The following is a 22,108-nucleotide window of genomic DNA, read 5'->3' on the forward strand; positions in this document are numbered from 1 at the left end:
AAGTTTGATGTAGCGTCCGACTTAAACCAAACAATTGAAATCAAAGCGATCAATAGAAGTATCGCACTCGTTGTTAAAGAAGTTGGTAGCTGGAAATGCCAAATGTTAAAATGTGATTATATCACATTAAAACATAAAGGAAGGCATAGCTTGTTTTAGAATTTAACTCTAAGAGACCTAAGTCTAAGAGTTGCAACATACGATGATAGGTCATTAGAATATGACACATCGATCCATAGTAGTAATAAAAGAAGTCATCTCAAATTCGTATCCAGTAAGGATCGAGGTTTTGACTTGAAGATCATAATTTGGAGTCTAGCCTGAGGAAGAGAGCAGGTGCACGATCGAGTACTCTTACAGTCAATGAGTTTAAGAGATAGAATCGAAGGAATGTAGAAGTTATAATTATTACCTAGGATGAAGAGATGACGTATGGAGTCATTATACGACCCTGTTTCGTTGATGATTCCGGGACGTAATCATCCTAAGGGGGAGATAATTGTAACGCCCGCAAATCTGGGCTAGTCAAATTAGAGGCAATAGGGGTCGAAAACGAATTTTCGACAAAAGATTATTTAGAATAAATAATCTTAACCAAGTTGTAGAGTATTTTACAAGGTTTTCGTACATATAAAGAACGCCGAAAACCGAGTTATAACGAAGAAGTTATGACCCGTTGAAGTTTCGCGACGGAACTGGCACGATACCGGGAAGCGTAAATAGTGAATTTATGATAGAGCGAGATTTAGCCTTAGCGATCTAAACGAAAGTCGTAGAATATGTTAAACTAAGAACATCGATAAAAAGAACGCCCAAATCTGACTTCGTATGAGGAAGTTATGATTTTTCTAAGATTTAGCATAGCAATGCACAGCCCGAAATCTGAATTTTAGATCGGTCGATTTTTAGCCGACGGGATCTAAATGAAAGTTGTAGTACTCATAAATACCAACGCGTGGATATAAAGAACGTCGATAATAGAGCTCGTATGCAAAAGTTATGGACGAAGCTTAGTCCCTACTTTTCGAGCGCGGCGAATTCGATACAGTTTTGTAAATACGAGATAGAATGAGAATTAGCCAACGAGGTCTAAATGAGAGTTGAAGATCTCATTAATAGGAACTCAACGGTAAAAAGACAGACAAAAATGGAGCTCGTATGCAAAAGTTATGGATGAAGCTTAGTCCCTACTTTTCGAGCGCGGCGAATTTGATACAGTTTTGTAAATCCGAGATAGAATGAGAATTAGCCAACGAGGTCTAAATGAAAGTTGAAGATCTCATTAATAGGAACTCAACAGTAAAAAGACAGACAAAAATGGAGCTCGTATGCAAAAGTTACGGACGAAGCTTGGAGACTACTTTACTATACACTTCCTATAAATACAAGGGTGAACTCCTCATATTTTCTTCACACCATAAGCCTTTCTTTCTCTCTCTAACTTCTCTCTAGCCTCCCTAAACCCCTCCCAAGTCTAGGGAACCTCCCTATCACGAGAAGAAAGCCCCGGAGCGCCCGACGGCTCCGAGAAGAAAAGCTTTCGGCTCGAAACGCTGCTCCAGCGAAGCCCGGTTTTTAATAAAAACCCGCTGTAAGTGAGCTACGCCTATAGTATATTTAATATAGATTTTCTTTAATTATAGTAACATTTTTAGGTCCTTAAAATAATTATTTAGGCTATTATTATGAGTTATATTGAGTGTTATTTAACGCTTATATAATAGTAATAATAGCTAGACTATTAAATTAGTCTCGTCAAGCGTTAGACTAAACTCTAGTGGTAATGATACTAGGTTTCGTCAAGGGATAATTGTTTTAAGAGTAACGAAGTGCTGTCTGAGTGCCGACTCACCACCTTTCAGGTGAGTGCATAGTCCCTTTCATCTTACACATAGATATGAAGTATTTTATATAAACTACGTGCTATGTGTGCATATTATCTGAATACTTGCTGTCTATGCTGGTTGAACGTTTTATACATGTTTTAAAGGACTTAAACTGTATACGTATCTTATATATACGAAAATGTTGGGTATGAGATGGGTAGATGAATGATGAGAGATAGAAGATGACGTGAGTATACATTGGCAGCTATAGACTTAGTGCCTATGGGACAAACACCGGTAGCTATGGACTTAGTACATTTTAGACGTTGGTAGCTATGGATTTAGTACCTGTTGGGAATTGGTAGCTATGGACTTAGTACCTATTAGTTAGACGCTGGTAGCTAAGGATTTAGTACCTGTTGAACATTGGTAGCTATGGACTTAGTACCTATTAGATAAAGACTGGTAGCTATGGATTTAGTACCCGATGAATAGACTATAGCAGCTATGGAATTAGTGCTTTATGAACGAACATTGGCAGCCATGGATTTAGTGCCAGTCCTATAACCCTGGAAGTAAGGGACTTCGGAATAAACGAATGCAGGATAGACGACTCTTAGGTTAAATCCTTAAGAGTAAAGAAGATAACGGGGATGGGTAATGGGGTTAATTGTTTGATGATTAAACATAACAATTATATTATTGTGGGTTGAAAACCTTATGTACTCACCAGGTTTCCCAACCTGACCCACTCAGCTTATGTATATCACAGGTGACGAAGTGAAGTGACATTACACTGAGAGATTTAAAGAGATGTAGATCACTAGTGTAAATCATTGTAAGTTCTGTTTATGCTTATGTTTCGGTATTAACGATGACATCCCAAACGTTTTAAAATGAAATAAATACGTTTCCTCGAAAATGTTTTAATAACGTATTTACCATGTTTTTCTGGGAACACATTCCGCAACCTTTTTATAAAACGAAGTACTCTGATTTTCATAAAGCATAAACAAAATCGGTCTTTTCTGGCCGTGATTTTGGGGATGTCACAAACGAGGTATGTACAAAAAATTATTATTATTGAGCAAATTCTCTTAAACTAAAAATGCACTCTACCTGTTTGATGAAAGTCCTGAATGAATAATGAGTCTGATGTATCACTCCCTCCTTCCTATGACTTAAGTCCTCTTTAATAATATGTGTATACATACAAAATATGAGTCACAATTGGTGAAAAATGATACAATGTTTGCTTCTCATATTAGCTTCACTACAGTTTTGTTTAAATATGATTTTTTTTTCAAACACAAAAGGTTGGAGATTGATTTTAGCATAATTTTGTTTAAATCTGGATAGAATTGTATATTATTATGATTGGAATAATAGTATGTTTTATGTTTTATTTTAAGTATCATGATGTATATTTATGCATGTTTGAAAGATTGGTGCTTGCATCGTAGGGAAATATCTGACCATGTTGATGCTTGGAGCTTGGAACATGTTTTATCATTGGTTTGCCTCTAAATGATTGAATCATATTCTTGCTGATATAAATGTTGTTCTTTTTCCATCATATTTAGATAAGTACACTAAATGGTGCATATATGAAGGATTGGTGTAATCATTGTAGGGAAATCTCAAACTATGTTGATGCTTGAAGCTTGAAGCTTGAAAAATGTTTCCTCATTGTTTTTATTATTTTGATTATATGAGTGAAAGGTTTAGGTTAGTTACTATCATCCTTGTCAGTAGCATCTAAAGTAAAAGATGAATTTGGACCAGTTTAGCATGAAGGAGAAGTGGTACTTGGTCGCATTTCATCATATTTTTTTTATTACATTACATAGTAAATAGTATATTATTCTGATTAGAATAATTGAAAAACATCACTCATACGTCCTTCTATATTTAGAAAATTAAGTTTAGAATACAATTTTGTAAATATTTATACAATAATTAATATTAATGGAATACTTTTTTATAGGTCAAATTAATGATGGTGCTGAAGAATCACACTCAAACAATGAACTCGTTTCATCTAATGATTATTTAGTTTGGATTCCGGATATTCTACATATACATATATATATATATATATATATATATATATATATATATATATATATATATATATATATATATATATATATATAATCTACTTTGATTTTTGTTTGTTGAACTACTCAATTAGTTCCATATTTTGTTTAGAATATGATACATGATATAGTGCACATATTTAATGATATAGTATATTATTATATTTTCTATATTGATGATACTGATATCTTATTGAAGTTTATAATTCTAGTTTTAATAATTTATAAGTGTAATATTCTAATACACGTTTATAAATGATGATGTAATTGAATGTGTTTTCTTACTATGACTAATATTCTAGATTTGATTATTGTTATGTGTTATATTCTACATTGATATTTGTTGTTGATATAATCAAGTAGTGTTATATTTTAAAAAGGCTCATTATGTATAAACCTCTGAAAAGTAACAACATATAAAATTATTATAATAGAATGTTTTACATATACTACACATTATTTTCATGTAATAAATTAACTTATTTATTTAAAAACCTATAACATAATTCTATTAGAATATTCTACATATACATTTACGAAAACAAATAACACATAACATTATTCTATTTGAATATTCTACATATACATATTTTTTTAGTTAATAAATGAAATTATTTAACAAGAAACCTATAAAATTATTCAATTAGATCATCAACATCATACATCATGCGCTAGATTCAAATGACATGACCTTAATATTGTGAGGCCGTGAGACCATGAGACCACATTTCTCTAGTGAAATATTCTAATATTTTAGTGTTCATGAAAATATAATATATGTTATATTCTAATGTTCTAAAACATATAACATTATTCCAAAAGAATTATTTTACATGAACATACAACTTGTAAAATTATTCTATCAGAATATTCTACATATACATAGTAAATAAGTCTTATTAACATTACATATAACTATAAATTCATTTTTTTTGTAAAAAGGTCATTACATATAAATCTATAAAAACCAATAAAGCTTAACACTTTTCTAATAGAATGTTCAAAATGTCAATTTTTTTTGAGACCTTAAGACCATTAGACCACTTTTCTCTAGTGAAATATTCTAATATTTCTGTATTCATAAAAATATAATATATGTAATTTTCTAATATTCTAAAACATGTAACATTATTCAAATACAATTATTATACATAAGTATACAATCTATAAATTTATTCTATTAGAATATTCCTCATATACACAGTAAGTAGGTTTTATTAACATTACATATATCTATAAATTCTAAAATATTATTGTAAAAAGGTCATTACATATAAATCTATAAAAAACAACATTTAACATTATTCTAATAAAATATTATAAATATACAGAAAACATATAACATCACTCTATTAAAATATTGTACATGAACTATAACAAAAAATGAACATTTGATCATAAAAACATGATATTCCAGATTGGTAAAAGCATAACTATTTTTTAACCATGACTATTATTACGTGAAACATTCACTGGCCATTGAAACAACCATACGTATTGTTCAAAACTAAAAAAAGATAACCAATATTCAAACAGACAAAACACTACCATGTCATTCATTATCAAATACTTACAAATATTCTAAAAAAATTATTCACATCCTTCTAGTATGTTTCTTGCATCGATCCATTCCCTCATCATTTTTAATGACCATCATTATCAACCTTTCCCTATTCCTTTGCTTTGTTACTTACTTTCTTATGGAATTGGAATCTGATTGGTCAAAGCATAACTATTTTGTATGCTTCTTATTCTGCAGAAAACCTTCTTTACCCAAGTCAATATTTCACATTTCCACTTACTATTCCAGAATAAATTTCCATCTGTCACATTAAGAACATCAGAATAAATTTCATTAGCTTTTAATGTGTATCAAACACTAATCCTAGCTACAGTAAATAATTTCAAAAATAGTTAACCGAAACTACAATAAAGAAGTTCATTTCTAGCCCAAGCTATAGTGAATTAGGATCAAACACTAACCATAGCTACAATATAAATTTCAGAAAAATAATTCCTAAATTAGAATAAATTGTTTAACAACTTCCTAAAGCCTATTATAAGAGGTGATTTAGAATCTACATTATGTAGAATCTAAATCTGAATCAAATATTATCGAAGTAAAACATAAAGAGATGAATTCAGTTATGTCAGGATAGAATAACAAATTCTCAAAATTTTAGTTTTGACTTATCAAAGTAAGCAGTAACATCTGGTTAATCAATAAAATAACATCTTAAATCAAATTTATGAAGACACCTAACCTTACAAATCATAATACCTAGAATATTAAGTTACTAAAGACTATTTTACTAATATTTTATTAGATCATCTAACTTATCAAACAAAGTAACATCTGAATTAAATTAAGATGTACCATATTACTTATCAAAACTAGAATACTTAGAATATCAAATTATCAAACAACATATCACTAAATATTTACTAGATAATCCAATTACTCAAACAAAATAAAATCTAAAATCAATTTAGGAAGCAAGTTATGTTTGTATAACATTCTATCATTTTCAATAACAATTTTCTTGCAGAAAATATGAAATCAATCAGAGTGCATTATGTCGAACACCTAGCGGGCGATGACTAAATTTACCAAACACCTAACTGACACTAGAAGTATGAAACTAATAAGATAAACCAAACAAACTAAGATCTTGAAGCAAATTATAATTCAAATTCCTAGAATATCTCTACAGATTTTGTGAATAACTTCATTTATGCATAATAACATAGCTTGGATTGTAGATTTATTAACATTGAAATTGTTAACAAAAAAAATGAGTCAATGGAATCTTTTATTACTTGATGAGAAAAATCCTTCCTCAACTAAGAATCATGAGAAGAAGTAGCAGTTGAAGGATTGGCAGAAACATGATTCAAGATCAGAATATGAATAAAAACGTTTAAAATCAAAATGACAGTGAATCAAAATCGATTTTTAGGGTTTTATTGGGAGTTTTGGAAGACCGGTGCAAAGTAGAATCAGAATGAGAAGAAATCTCATAGATGAATACTTCAACTCATCATCACATACATATTATAAAATCGACAATTAGAATATTTTAACTCAAAATCACCCACAAATATAAAATCAAGAAGAAATTATAGTATTATACGTCACCTGGATTAACTCTTGGTGCAAATATGAATTCGGTTCTGTTAAATGATCCATTTGTTGTAAAACTAAGCTTCGATTTCATTTGATTCAGGAATGTTGATGCTCGAGAACTTGATCCGATTTTAGAATCAAAATAACAATGTTGAAACTCCGAATCAGAACGAAGTAGAAGATGTTTATGATCGAGATTGGATAAGACGAATTGTGGTGTCCGTATCGAGGTTGCTTAGGGTTTTGCAGATCAGAATGAAGAAGATTGAAGAGGATATATAAAGTTTTTACGACCTGAATGAAATAGACAGTAAAATCCCCTTATTGCCCTTCCACCCCCTTATTCTAATCCTGAAGTTCCATTTAATTTCAAAACTGCCACCGTCTCCTTGTGCTTCCTTATTGTGTAATTTGATTTGATTTTAGTCTTAGATTATTCAAGATGAATGGTCAAGATTTGGTCCCCTTGTCTCACAAAATACTATTATCTCACATGAACCTAACCCTATATATACATATATATATATATATATATATATATATATATATATATATATATATATATATATATATATCTTAAATATTATTAAAAGAGAAACCTTATGACATCATCTTAAATAATCTGGACCCTTGATTGTATTTCAATCTTATTTTCCACCCTTAGATCAAATTGTTGACATCATCTTCCCCATATGGAATGTATTTAATTCCAATAAATGTTTTCCAATCATCAATCAATAACTTATATTCGTTGAAATAGAATATATTTAATTCCAATAAAAGTTTTCCACATTTTAAATCTTGAATTTCCGGTTATGAAGATTTTAATATGGTCAATTTTAAAAGAATATTACTAACAAACTATTTCAATCAATGCATTAATATCAACCATTAATATAAATCCGTTTATATTAGTAAATCATTAATATAAAATTTATTTGTATTAAGAAATCATTAATACCGAAAAATCATATTCAAATTATCACATACATATATGATTGATCCTTGAATTCTGACACTTATTTTTAATCGTTTCTTTTCTTCAAATTTTCTCCTACAACATCATTATTATTGCTTATAACTTTTATCATCATTCTCTGCTACAAACATTCACTATTGTGCACTAGAAGGTCAGTACCTTCTTTCGCTTTTTATATTTTTTTTTCGATTTTTTTTTTGTTCTTATATCAAATGTATGGTTAATGTCATAAAAATCTTCAAGTTTTCAGGATTTTGTCGGTTTTGCCCAACGTTGAAATTTATGTTCGTTTTTACCCAAACATTTTCGAAAAAATGTTCGGTTTTACCTTTTTACCAGTGATAACAGGTTTTCCAGGTTACCATTATATTAAATTCGCAAAAAAAAAACCCTTAAGTTTGCGTTTTTACCCTTAAGTTTATAATTTTTTTTACACTTTTACCCTAAGTATATATTTTTTTTCATAATATACATATTCATGCAGAAAAATCGTATTTATATACGAAAAAATATTTAATTAAATATTGTATTTATATTTTTTTAATGTTATATATATATATATATATATATATATATATATATATATATATATTTGTTTGTTTGTGTGTATCTGTGTTTTTTGAATGGTTATACCATTTAAAAAGATAAATAATATTTTTAGAATTATGAATATGTGCTTTATAGATATAGTTTTTAAAAGTATAAATACATATTTTTACATTTTTATATATTAATATGTATCTATACTTCTAAAAATATATTTATGCTTTAAAAAAAATATATATCAAAATACATATTTACTTCTAAAAATATATGTATATACTTATATAAACATGTTTTTGAATGAACAATTTTTTTTATTGATATGTATATTTTTGAATACATAAAAATACGTATTTGTAGTTCTAAAAACATATTAATTTGTTTTTTTACATCTTAAATGGTTTATCCAAGAAAAAAAAATCCACACACACACACACACACACACAGACATATATATATATATATATATATATATATATATATATATATATATATATATATATATATATAAAGAATTAACATTGAAAAATGTAAATACAATATTTAATTAAATTTTTTTCGTTTATAAATATGATTTGTAACATCCCAAAAATACAGGCCAAAAATTTCATTTGTGAGTAGGTCAATTTATAAAAACTTCGATATTGAAGTTTCATAGTAATGCTTCATGTCTGAAAACCAGCCACATCATAATAATATGTCAGAGTACATCCTAGAAAATCCATAATGCGGAAAAACAAGAGTGTGTGTGATATGCCGCTACCGCGCCAGCTCCTTCCCCTTAGCTGAAGAGGTACCTGAAACCAAAACAGTAAACTGTAAGCACGAAGCTTAGTGAGTTCCCCCAACGTACCACATACCATACATTCACATAGCATTCATACTGTCGGGCGATTCTGGGGTGCCCGACCTACCCGGTACGGCCATTCTAGGGTGTCGACCTACCCGTGTCAAGCCATTCTGGGGTGCTGACCTACCCATGTCAAGCCGTTCTGGGGTGCTGACCTACCCATTGGTCCTCACAACCTATTCTCGGGGACTATTCCCCTCCTACTACCGCTATCACATAATACACATCATGCCAGCATATAAACATAACAGCACATACTGTCAAACATATCTAGGGTGTCCGATCTACCCTTCGGTCCTAACAACCGAACTCTACCACTATCACATATAACATATCATGCCAGCATATAACATATCAGGTAGTAGCAAACCTAGATGACATCACAAAGACAATCATCTAACCTACAACTCCTACTGGTGGGCCGGCATTGCGGCCTTAGACCCACCGCTACTGGAAGGTAACTCACCTCGAAAAGTAGCTGCTGAAAGTTTGCTTGCTAGACGTCTGACTGCTGCACCGGTAATCCTCCGGCTATAAATCCACAAACATATATTAGTCACTTATAAATACCCTTAGGTCAAAAGACTGACCTACCCCTGGTCCAAGGTCAACTCCTTGGTCAAAGTCAACTTCCAGTTGACTGGACTCGCCGAGTCATGGCACAGACTCGCCGAGTCCCTCTCCTACCATCCCAGTACTAACTCATCAAGTCCCTTTTCCCACTCACTGAGTCACCCTTAACTCACTACTTGGGACGATTAGACCGACTCGCGATCCAACTCGCCGAGTCCGAGAACAACTCGCCGTGTCCGAGAACAACTCGTCGAGTCCCACGAGCAGATCTCTTACTCGCTTCCAAATCCTCACCAGAGCATCCATCTTGAGGATTTGGGTTTCTGGGACTAATGTTACACGTTAAATTGCTAATTCCGCGTACAGCTACGAAGGGTTGGACCTTCTACACTTAAACCCGTCTTAACTCAGTAACAGTTCATATGACTCGCCGAGTTGTTCATCCAACTCGTCGAGTCTAAGACCATCTTCATAGAACTCGCCGAGTCCACTTTGGAACTCGTCGAGTCCCTTCAACCCTCCTCCCATACAGACCAAATCGGAGACATGCAATGGTTCCAAACCATAGATCTAGGCTCCTAGGGCATGCTTATCAGGTAAAGTTACAAACTTTACGTGCATGCATGGCCCTATGAGCTCCAAAAGGCAATTCTAAGCTCTTTATGAGGTCATACACTCAATAGGGACCTCAATCACTTCAACCACAGAGACTTTACACTTCTAAGATGTCCATAAGGTCCAGATCTGAAGTCCTTTCAGAACATAGAGCATAACACATGGAGTTTGAGGTTTAGGGCTTGAAAACCACCAGTAAGGGACAAAAAGGGGATCTAATGAACTAGTGATCGAGGTAGGGACTTTACTACCTGAATGAAAGCTTCTCACAGTGTAGGTTTCAGATCTACTTCCCTTCCTTGCACTCTTCAACCTCCTCCTTCTTCTTCTAAGCTCCAAACTTCCTTCACAAAGCCAAAAATCACTCACAAGAACAATATGGGGGCTAGGGTTTCGCTTTATAGCTCTCTGGATGTGTTAGGGACAAGGGAGGCCGAGTTAGAGTGTTTAAATAGGGTGCAAACACCCGAGTTAGGGTTTTACTCGTCCAGCACGGACTCGCCGAGTCAGGGACCCGACTCGTCGAGTCCCTCACTTAAATCCCGTGCCAAAACCGCTCCTACTCGGCGAGTCGGGCCTCCAACTCGCCGAGTCCAAGGCAAAATGAGAAAAATACATAAATAGAAATCGTACCAGGAATCCGGTGTTACATGATTTTTCTTCTTGAAAACGTATAATATGAAAAAAATACATAGGATAAAACTGTTAAAAAAATTATAAACTTAAGGGTAAAAACGTAAAAAAACTATAAACGTAAGGGTTTTTTTTGCGAAATTAATATAATGGTAACCTGTTATCACAGGTAAAAGGGTAAAACCGAACATTTTTGGAAAATGTTAGGGTAAAAACAGACATAAAATTCAACTTTGGGCAAAACCGACAAAACCCTGAAAACTTGAGGGTTTTTATGACATTAGCCCTCAAATGTATGTATTCATTTATTTCGATTTTCTTTGTCACAAATTACATGAAATCAGTTAACTACTTTTCTGAAACTTTTCAAATAAACAGGAAAAGATATTACGTACCTTTAACAAAACAGAAATTGACTATCTTGAGAACTGACATTAATTACAAAATTGTTACTTTTATATATATTAGAGATGATTATGATTTTTTTTTAATTTTTATGTCTTAAGAATTCGGTTAATTTTGGAATGATTTTAAAATATCATTGAAGTTATTATATTTTTGTATATCATATCAACCTACTTTTTTATCTTTATAGAGTAACAATAAAATTTATAAATTTACACAACAAATATACATATTTTGAATTTTGTAATATTATTATACCTTACAAAATACAACTCCCCCCCCCCCCCCCCTCCCCCCCCCAAAAAAAAAAAAAAAAAATTTTCGCCAGCAATTTAATCCAAAATTTCAACAAATTTAAATTTGTATTTTCTTTATATAGAATTTTTAATGATCCTGGTTTTTTCCTGTAGAAGTATATCAAACATTTACGTCTTAGATAATGTTGCGCTATTATAATTATTATTTTCCAAAAATATATTTGTTTAATGAGGATTTTGATATAATGAAGGAAGTAAATGTTAATTAAAATGAGATATTTATTCCATAATTATTACACTGGTTTATTAGAAAAAATAATATCAAGGTGTAAACGTTAAACATTTTCAAAGTGAAATTTCAGAAGACATACAAACGATGATGTTGTACAATGAAATATAAAATTGAATAGACTGAAAAAAAACTATTAAGGCAGTCAATCTTGAAAATAACATAGTGATGAAAAATTATAAAGTAAGATAAAAATTATAAGATATTAGGAGATTTGTAAAAAGTATAATTAGTAAAAGCGTTACGGTTATTAGAAAAATTAAGACCATTAAGATTAGTAAAAATACAATATATAAACTAAATTATCACAATAGTAATGAAATGTAGGGGTGGCAAATCGGGTCATCGTTTCGTGTTTTTGTTTGACACGACACGACACGACAATGTTTTATGTAACACGAACACGACACGACATGATCTCATGTTTCTTTAACTAACACGAAAACAAACCGATTAAAAAACGACAAACACGACACGACACGACAAAAATAACATGAAATAAAAATTAATGTGTTTAATTAATATTTATTCATACATAACACGACAAACAAGAAAAACACGACAAAAAATGTTAAATCGTGTCAAATTTTGAACACGAACACGACACGACACGACGTCGTGTTTTTTACACCTGACACGTACACGACACGATCACGAATTCAAATTTCAATTTCGTCTCAATTTCGTTTCGTTTCGTGTATTTTTGTCGTGTCGTGTCACAATTGTCACCCCTATTGAAATGTCATTATCTGATATTTTATATATTTGAAAGATATACCAAATTACATTGATGATATACTAAAATTATTCAAAGTTGCGCCAAAACTAATGCAAAGTTCTTACGAACACCAAATAAATAAGAACAAACATAAAAGCTAGCACTTATATTCATAATAAATTTAAAATAAATCAATCATGATTTAGAAAAGAATCTCCATTGATGATATACTAAAATTAAATCCATATAACATTTAACATTCTATAAATTATATTATACTATAACTTTATTTGAATAAATGAAATAGTTGTCAATATTTAATGTAGTAGATAAAATGGTATATTGGTTTTCAATATATGTTTAAATTAGGTAACCTTATTATGCAAGGAATGTCTAATTAAAATGCTTACAATTATATAACAATATCATAACTATATGAGACGAGGAAGGCCGTTTAACTAATAAAACAAAAAATGATGTCTACAAAGAGATCCTTCAATGATTATAGATATTTATCGTTTTCAATGTATTTTCTACACATTTCAATAATATCAATAATCATATATTTTTTTATAATCATTATGCAATATCTGTAAATGGTTATATTTTTTATGTGTTTTCCACGTTTAACGTGGGCTATAATATATATATATATATATATATATATATATATATATATATATATATATATATATATATATATATATATGGTTAGGTTTTTTTTTTTTTTTTACTATCTATTGTGTGCATGTATGACTGATTCTGGACCAATCATTTTAGTTATTTTAAGAAAGTAATTAATGCATATTACATGTTGAATATATAATGAATATTAATTACATCTTCAACATTTAATATACATTAATTATTTTTTTAAAATAACTAAAATGATTGGTCCAAAATCAGTCATACATGCACACAATAGATAGTGAAACATTTGCACCTATATATATATATATATATATATATATATATATATATATATATATATATATATATATATATATATATATATATATATATATATATAAAAGCGATAAGCGAAAAGAAAATAGTCGTGATCAAAAGTGGATTTTTTTCCATTTTTAGACACGAATTACAATTCAAAAACATTATAATTAAAATAGTATATGTTTTTGTTTTCCTCGATGATACTTTTGTTTTTTATATTATACTCATAAAACGGATTTATAATTAATGAAAAATTAATCATTAAGATGAAGGTGGTTAGATAAATTAGAAAAAATTAAAAAAATTATAAAAAAAAAAAAAAAAAAAAAAGGGTAAATGAGTTTTTAGCGATCCTACATATGTTGAAGAAGGAAAAGGAAGGGAATTTATAAGTAGAAAGATTTCTAAGCATTCTAAGACTTATGGAACTAGGGGTGTAAATGTGAACCAAAATGGCTTTGGTTTATTAAACTTGTGCGCGCGCGTGGGTACGAATGCACCACCAGTAAGTTAGAAATATCTTTTTTTTTTCCGCAATTAGATGTTTAATTCTTGGTCAATTAATTAAGGGTACTTTTTGCCAAATAGATAAACGGTTATATTTTTGTGTTCTCTTCAATGATATGTTTTCTTTGGTATATTATACTCATAAAACGGATTTATAATTAAAGAGAAATTAATCATTAATGTAAGGTGGTAAAATAAATTGGAAAAATATATTAATGTGTTTTTAGTCATCCCACATAACTTGGAGAAGGAAATGAAAATAGGTTTATAAGTAGAAATACTTTTAAGCCGTGTAAGACTTATGAAACCAAAGCTTTCTTTCGCATGCATAGAGGGGTGCAAATGCAATCCAAAATTACTTGAGTTCACTAAACTTGTGTGAGAGTGTAGGTACGAATCCACTATCGGTCATCTAGAAAAAAGTTCCTGGAACTTGTTTTGCTAAATATATTCTTTTTCGATATTGAATGTTTAATTTTTGGTCAGTTGCAGTGTTGCCATTAAATTAACGGTTATGGTTCGTATAAATATGGTTACTCATAACCATTTGACATACTATAGTTCAGACCAAAAACATTTGATCATCTACTATTCAGTTGTGTTTTTTTTACTATCAAGGCAACATTTGGATTTAATACGTTCAGACAGAATTAACTGTTTCTAGCTATTGTAAAATGGGAAACAAATGTATGATTGCAAAATGCGAACTGTAATGATTTTGGATCGCTAAAAGTATATACGAGCATGGATACAAATACACCACTTGTCGACCAGAAACGGTAAGTTCATGACCTTTTTGCCAAATATCTTATATTTTCCGTAGAAATTATATATATATATATATATATATATATATATATATATATATATATATATATTAAAATTTTCCATCCTTAGCTACAGTAAAGTGGCTAAGGATTTGACAAAAGTGGTCCCTTATGTATGAGTGTCTTTGCAATTCTTTCTCATTTGTTATTTGTTTTTGTAGTGGGTCAATTTATGCCATTATATAGTTTCTTTATTTATACGTGTTCTTTTTAATTTGGTTCACCGTTTTTTTTGACCAATAATATTTGGATTGATGTTACTGACATCTCTGGTAGAAGCACCGCCTCAAATGCTTGGATACCTTTATTCCTCTTTCGTCTTCCCCTTTTTGCGAGAATCTCAATAAACCCCATCGATCAACAAACCCCTTCCAGGATTGCTTCCAAAATTGAACGACGATTTCTCATCGCTTGGTACAACCGACCAACTACAGGGAACATCAACGGTCTAGGCTATGTACATACGTTTCTTTATGTGTGTGTGCTGAATCGATGACGATAGTATAAGGAATTAGGATGTCGAAGGTGTAGAGTCGGATAATAACCCAACGCCGGTCACTTACATATTTGGACCGATCGGATACCACTGATCGAAATTGTGTCTGTAAGGACTTCTAGCCCTAAAAATCACCATTAACGCCTTTAGAGGGAAACATCGACACCTCAACCGCTTCTCAACGTCCCTCTCACCGACTCTGTTTTTTTTTTCGTTCCTTTCCCTTCACCGCTTCCTTACCATTATGAACACCCGCTCTGTTGCTTCTCCACCGATGTCTGCTCAGATATGCGTCTCCACCGATCTTCCAACAGTTGTTTTCGATTGTTTTTGAAGCTTTCCTGATGACGGATGTGCCACCGACTACTTCCACTTTCCCCTTCTCGCGACAATCCGATGGAGAAGAAAGCCATGAGTCTTGCAAGAAAGGCGGTGGACCGACAAATTTTTTTCCCCAGTGGCGACCGTCCCCATCTCCATCTCCGTCCGTCTCCACCGCAAGTATGTCTTTTGTTTTTTGTTTTCTGCTGACATCTTTGCTTATTGCTGATGTATTGAATGCAATAAGCATTCATATGGGAAACCATTCATCTCCGATTTCACGTTTCGTTTTCAATTTCACAAAAAAATTGTTTCAATTTCACCAGTTGAATTGCGTTTGGGTGTTTAAAGTTTTTAGACGTTGGCTTCAGTCCCAGGTAAACACTAAACTAGGGTTAGTTCGATGCCCAAGACGCCAGAAAGTTCTTTTGGATCCACCAGAAGTTTTGGTCTATGAATGTGGAGGCTGTAATTCAATTCTTGTAGGTTAGTAGGATGTATGTGATTGTGTATTTTGCTAATTTGTGATGCTCTCTCGGTTTTGTTTTTTAATATATATATATATATATATATATATATATATATATATATATATATATATATATATATATATATATATATATATATATATATTGATATATTTTTTTGTAATGTTATGTAAAAATGCAGTGAAGGAGAAAAATGATACATTTGATTAGGGGTGAGCAGAAACCGCACCGCAACTAAAATTAACCGCAAAAACCGCAACTGAAAAACCGCAACCGCAATAAAAACCGATGGTGAGGTTTACTGTTTTTCAAAAACCGCAAATTTGCGGTGCGGTGCGGTTATTAATTTTCAAAAACCGCAAAAAAAATGCACCGCACCGCATATATTATATACAATTTTTAATTAATTATTAATATATTAAATATTAAAAATAAGACAAGTTTCATGAATAAAAGATGGATAAAATACTAGAAGACAAAAGTGCTGGTTTTTTCTTATGTTTAACTTAGAAAAATGATGAAATTAGACAATTTTAAGATATTTATTGTTAATTAGTATTTATTTGACGTTTTTAAGATATTAGTTATTTGTGATTTAAGTTATTTGTCTTATACTTTATGGTTTTTTTATTATTATTACAATTAATATGTTTGAACTTTTAAAACCGTTTAAGCTCTAAACTGTGGTTAAAAACCATACAAAATAACCGCAACACAAAAAAACAAAACCGCACAGCAAAAATAACCGCCTAACCGCACCGCAAAAATAACCACACCATGCGGTTTTGAAAATGGATTAACCGCATTTGCGGTTAGTGGTGAGGTTTTGGCTAATAACCGCACCGAACCGCACCGCGCTCACCCCTACACTTGATACAGAGGTAAATGCTGGAGATTTCTCATTTTTCTAGAAATTCATTATACGATTTTTTATGTTGATGAAATATTGGTAAATTGTTGTTGTGTATGTGTGCATATGCATAGATATTAGAAGCTCAGGTTGCTCAGGGGACAACGATGTATACTCAAAGTATACCTCCATCTAACCCTGAAAGTACTTCAGATCGTACGCTAATAACTCGCCCAAAGGTTAAATCAGTAAATTTTGTTTATGCGTAAAGTGTTTAAGACTAGATCAACATTAATTAGTTCAAATTATGTCCATAATGAAGCAGCCAAACAACTTCAAAATCCCCCTTCAGGCCACAAAAGATTGTACTCAACACTTCAACCAAAGAAACTTCATCGGGAAAGGTCTACAAGGGAGTCCTCTTCTAGGTGGATCATGTAAACCACCTGGTCACCGGGTTTCAAGGTAACAAGGAGTTCCACACTGAGCTCACAATGCTTTCACGATTAGATGTCCTTGTGACGCCTAAAATCGATTTCTTCATGCGAAATCGATTTTTATTTGGTATGCATAGAACCTGTTTGATAAAATTCCTCAACTAAAAGAGTTTCAAAAACTTTAATTTTTAGGAAATTTTTAATTATTTGTTTGTTTTATTATTTGTTCAAACAACTTTCCAGAGCCATATATAGTTGTTTGCAGAACCAAGCTCTAACATCAAACGTATCAAGTATTCCATAGTTTTCTTGGATTATTCTTCTGTTTTGTTCATTAATATTCTCCATTTTGCCTTTTTTTACACATATTTTTTTGGTGTCGCTGTTGTTGTGTTTTCAATTTTTTTATTATACGTACAGTTAGTTAAGCTTTAAACAAATTAACAGTAATGTGAAAATAGAATTTTGGTAAGATTTGCAAGTTTTGTTTTGAGGAATCCTTTTAATTGATATTATTATTAATAAAATCTTTGGCTAGAAGGAAAGATATTTAAGTGTTGATATATATAATTATTATTAATAAAACATAGAACATCCAGAATAGGAACTCATTTAAAAACTTTTTCCATGAACAAATCTTTGAAAAAAACTTACAGTAAAAATTAATAATTTTTCTCACTAAAATTTCTCTGTTTGTCATTTCATTTATTAATGCATATTATTTTCTAATTTTAATCAAGGTACTTCCAAAATATTTATTTATTTATTTTATAGAAAATTTTAATTTATTTTTTTTCGTTCCATGGTTATTTATTTATCAATTGTCTCTTACACCCCATGGCCCCATCTCCGACAACCAATCAATTAATATTTTATCTTCTCTAACTTCCTTTAACAGTTTCTTGATTTATTGTAACAACCCAATTTTTCAAGTCCAAAATTTTCATTTTTAATTAAACACTTTGCAAACATTTGAAAATAAACAACATTCGATCATATCATTTCTTAAAACATATTACGTGTTTGGAAACCAAAACATGGGGGCAACCACAGTGTCAGAGTACAAATCTCAGGACAATTTCATAATGCGGGAAACAAGAGGTGTGTATGATGGGCCGCTACCGTGCCAGCTCCTTCCCCTTCGCTGAAGAGGTACCTGAAACCAAAACTATAAACTGTAAGCACGAAGCTTAGTGAGTTCCCCCACAATACCTCATACCATACAATCATACAATGAACAGCTAGGAGATACGGGCCTCGCCCACACTCATGGAGATACGGGCCTCGCCCACACTCCGCTATCTGGGAGATACGGGTCTCGCCCACACTCAGCTACTAAACCACAACATACAAGTATCACACATACAACAAGTATAAGCAATTCTATCATACTGGCATATAACATAATCAAACTCAACTATGAGATACGGACTCTACCCACACTCCGATACTATCATATCGTCTATACGGGCCGACCTTGGTGCCTTAGACCCGTTCCTACTAGAAGGAAACTCACCTCGAAAAGTAGCTACCCAAAGTCTGACTGCTAGACGTCTGACTGCTGCACCGGTAATCCTCCGGCTACAAATCCATAAATATAGATCAGCCCCTCATAAATACCCTTAGGTCAATCGACTGACCCACCCCTGGTCCAAGGTCAACTCCTTGGTCAAAGTCAACTTCCAGTTGACTGGACTCGCCGAGTCATGGCACAGACTCGCCGAGTCCTTCTCCTACTAACCCGGCCTTACTCGCCAAGTCCCTCTTCCCACTCACTGTGTCACCCTGGACTCACTACTCGGGACTATAGAACCGACTCGCCGAGTCCAAGAACAACTCGCCGAGTCCCCACGAGCAGACCTCCTACTCGCTTCCAAATCCTCACCAGAGCATCCCTTATGAGGATTTGGGTTTCTGGGACTATTGCTACACGTTAAATTGCTAATTTTGCGTGCATATACGAAGGGTTGGACCTTCAACACTTAAACCCCTCTTTCTCAGCAACACTTCATATGACTCGCCGAGTTTGAAGAACAACTCGTCGAGTTCCAGGAAATCTTCATAGGACTCACCGAGTTGTTCATACAACTCGCCGAGTCTAAGACCATCTTCATAGAACTCGTCGAGTCCCTTGGACCCACTTCCTATACAGACCGAATCTGAGACATGCAACGCTTCTAAACCATAGATCTATGCTCCTAGGGCATGCTTCTAAACCATATGGGGGCTAGGGTTTCTCTCTACAGCTCTCTGGAAGTGTTAGGGACAAAGGAGGCCAAGTTAGAGCGTTTAAATAGGGTGCAAACACCCGGATTAGGGTTTTTGCCCAAACAGGGTCTACTCGCCGAGTCCGGGGACCAACTCGCCGAGTCCAAAGCTTAGACCCCGCGTCTCATCCCGCTTCTACTCGACAAGTTGGTCCTTCAACTCGCCGAGTCCAAGGCAAAATGCATAATCAAGAAATATTAATTACAAGGATTACGTACCAGGAACCAGGTGCTACACTTATGATGATTATGTTACTGTAATTGTTGATCAAGACAACATCAATGGTTTAATTGACTTCATTTTTCAGCATCAACGGTTTTAGTTGATAGTGACTTCATTCTAGGGCTATTTTTTTGGGCATTTTCGTCTTTTCACATCGAAAAAATTCTTTATGGTTTCAGACACTATCAACTTCTGATCTTCGTGATCCCGAGATTTCAAGTCTTATTGCCGTCAAAATGAAGGAATAACTACTTCAGACATTGTTGTGAACTACTTCATCAGTTCAATGAATCCATCTTGCAGTAGCGATATGAAAGCCTACTGAGCTGATAGTCGCGACACCTTCATCAGTTATCAGCACCAAAAGTGTATGGGTGTTGCGAAGCAAAGAAGCGACAAATTTTTGGTACATAAAAATCCCATTTTTTAGTTTAAATTTGATACGAGCACCTATTTTGCAATTTAATTAGTATGTAGAATTGAAATATATGCACTTATTTAAGAGGAGAAATTGAAATGGAAAATACGCATTAATTTGAAGTCATAAATTGTTGGATCCTTTTGTTGGGGTTTGATTGAAATAGGACAACATTTTGTGGCGGAATCATGGCTAAATGCCAGTTTTTTTTTGCATTTTTGTAGCATAACTGGTATAATGGTGATTTCATAAATCATATTTTCCTCTTTTAACAGTTTTTTTAAGGCTCTTTTAACATAATGTTTTTATATATATATTTTCACCACATACCATCATCATATGTTTCTATTAAAGAGTTTTATAACAAAAACTTAAACATAACAACCAACGACACACTACCTATCGCTACATCACATACATAATAGATAAACAAAAGACTAAAACTATAGTCTTAACCAAACCCGCGGAGCGGGGTTTCATACCTAGTTGTAATTAAATTTTTCGTTATAAAATTGTATTAATTACCAATATTTATTACATTTTAGGTGTTTAATTAATGGTCAATTACAATATTGCCATTAAATAAGTTATTATGGTTTGTATACAAATAAGTACTCCACGACAATATGGCATACCATAATTCAGACCTACAACCCTTTATCCTCTATCCTATACTACTTTAGTTGTGTTTTCTTGCTATCAAGATAACATCCGAACTTTACTTGGTTTTGATATTGAAAAACAACTTCTAGTTGTTGGATCATGAGAAACAAACATCCAAATGCAAATACAAACTGAAATTGCTTCGATTCACTAAACATATATGTGGGTGGTACGAATTCACCACCTATTAATTAGAAAAAATTTGGGGACTTTTTGCCAAATATATTCTTTTTTCCGCAGCTAAACTTTTACTTAAATTTACACTTATAAACCTATGTTAGTTACTATATATTTTTTTTGGGTGTTTAATTCATGGTCGGTTACAATATCGTCATTAAATGAGCGGTTATAGATTGTATAAATACGAGTAGTGCATTAGCATTTGACGTAACATAGTTCATATCTAAAACCATTTATCATCTATTACTTAAGTTGTAGCTTCTTGCTATCAAGGTAACATTCGAATGTTACAAGGTTAGGGAGGTCTTGAAGAATTGCTTCTAGCTATAGTATCCTAAGAAATAAATATCCAAATACGGGCGAATTTTATTTTAAAAACAATGTGTTAAACACATGCCACAATAATTTCTGATTTCTCGTCTAATTATGTTACCATAGGTATGTAATGCGTCTACTTTATTTGGATTTGCTTTTATTTATTCTTTCATAATGATGTAACCACTAATCTTTTCTCGTTCAACTTCATCCCATGTCATTTTTTTTCCATTGAGCTTATGCTCGACAAT

General features: G+C 32.1%; 1 long non-coding RNA gene across 1 annotated transcript; it reads left to right on the forward strand.

The window, feature by feature from the left end:
- The first annotated feature begins 15,490 nt into the window (after window positions 1-15,490).
- On the forward strand, window positions 15,491-18,071 carry LOC128132093 (uncharacterized). The gene is made up of 5 exons (XR_008230019.1): window positions 15,491-16,196; window positions 16,388-16,502; window positions 16,686-17,385; window positions 17,489-17,593; window positions 17,680-18,071. It is a non-coding gene; the product is annotated as an uncharacterized LOC128132093 (long non-coding RNA).
- Window positions 18,072-22,108: the final 4,037 nt, after the last annotated feature.

The sequence above is a fragment of the Lactuca sativa genome, chromosome 2, assembly GCF_002870075.4.
Source record: "Lactuca sativa cultivar Salinas chromosome 2, Lsat_Salinas_v11, whole genome shotgun sequence".
Taxonomy (NCBI): Eukaryota; Viridiplantae; Streptophyta; class Magnoliopsida; order Asterales; family Asteraceae; genus Lactuca; species Lactuca sativa.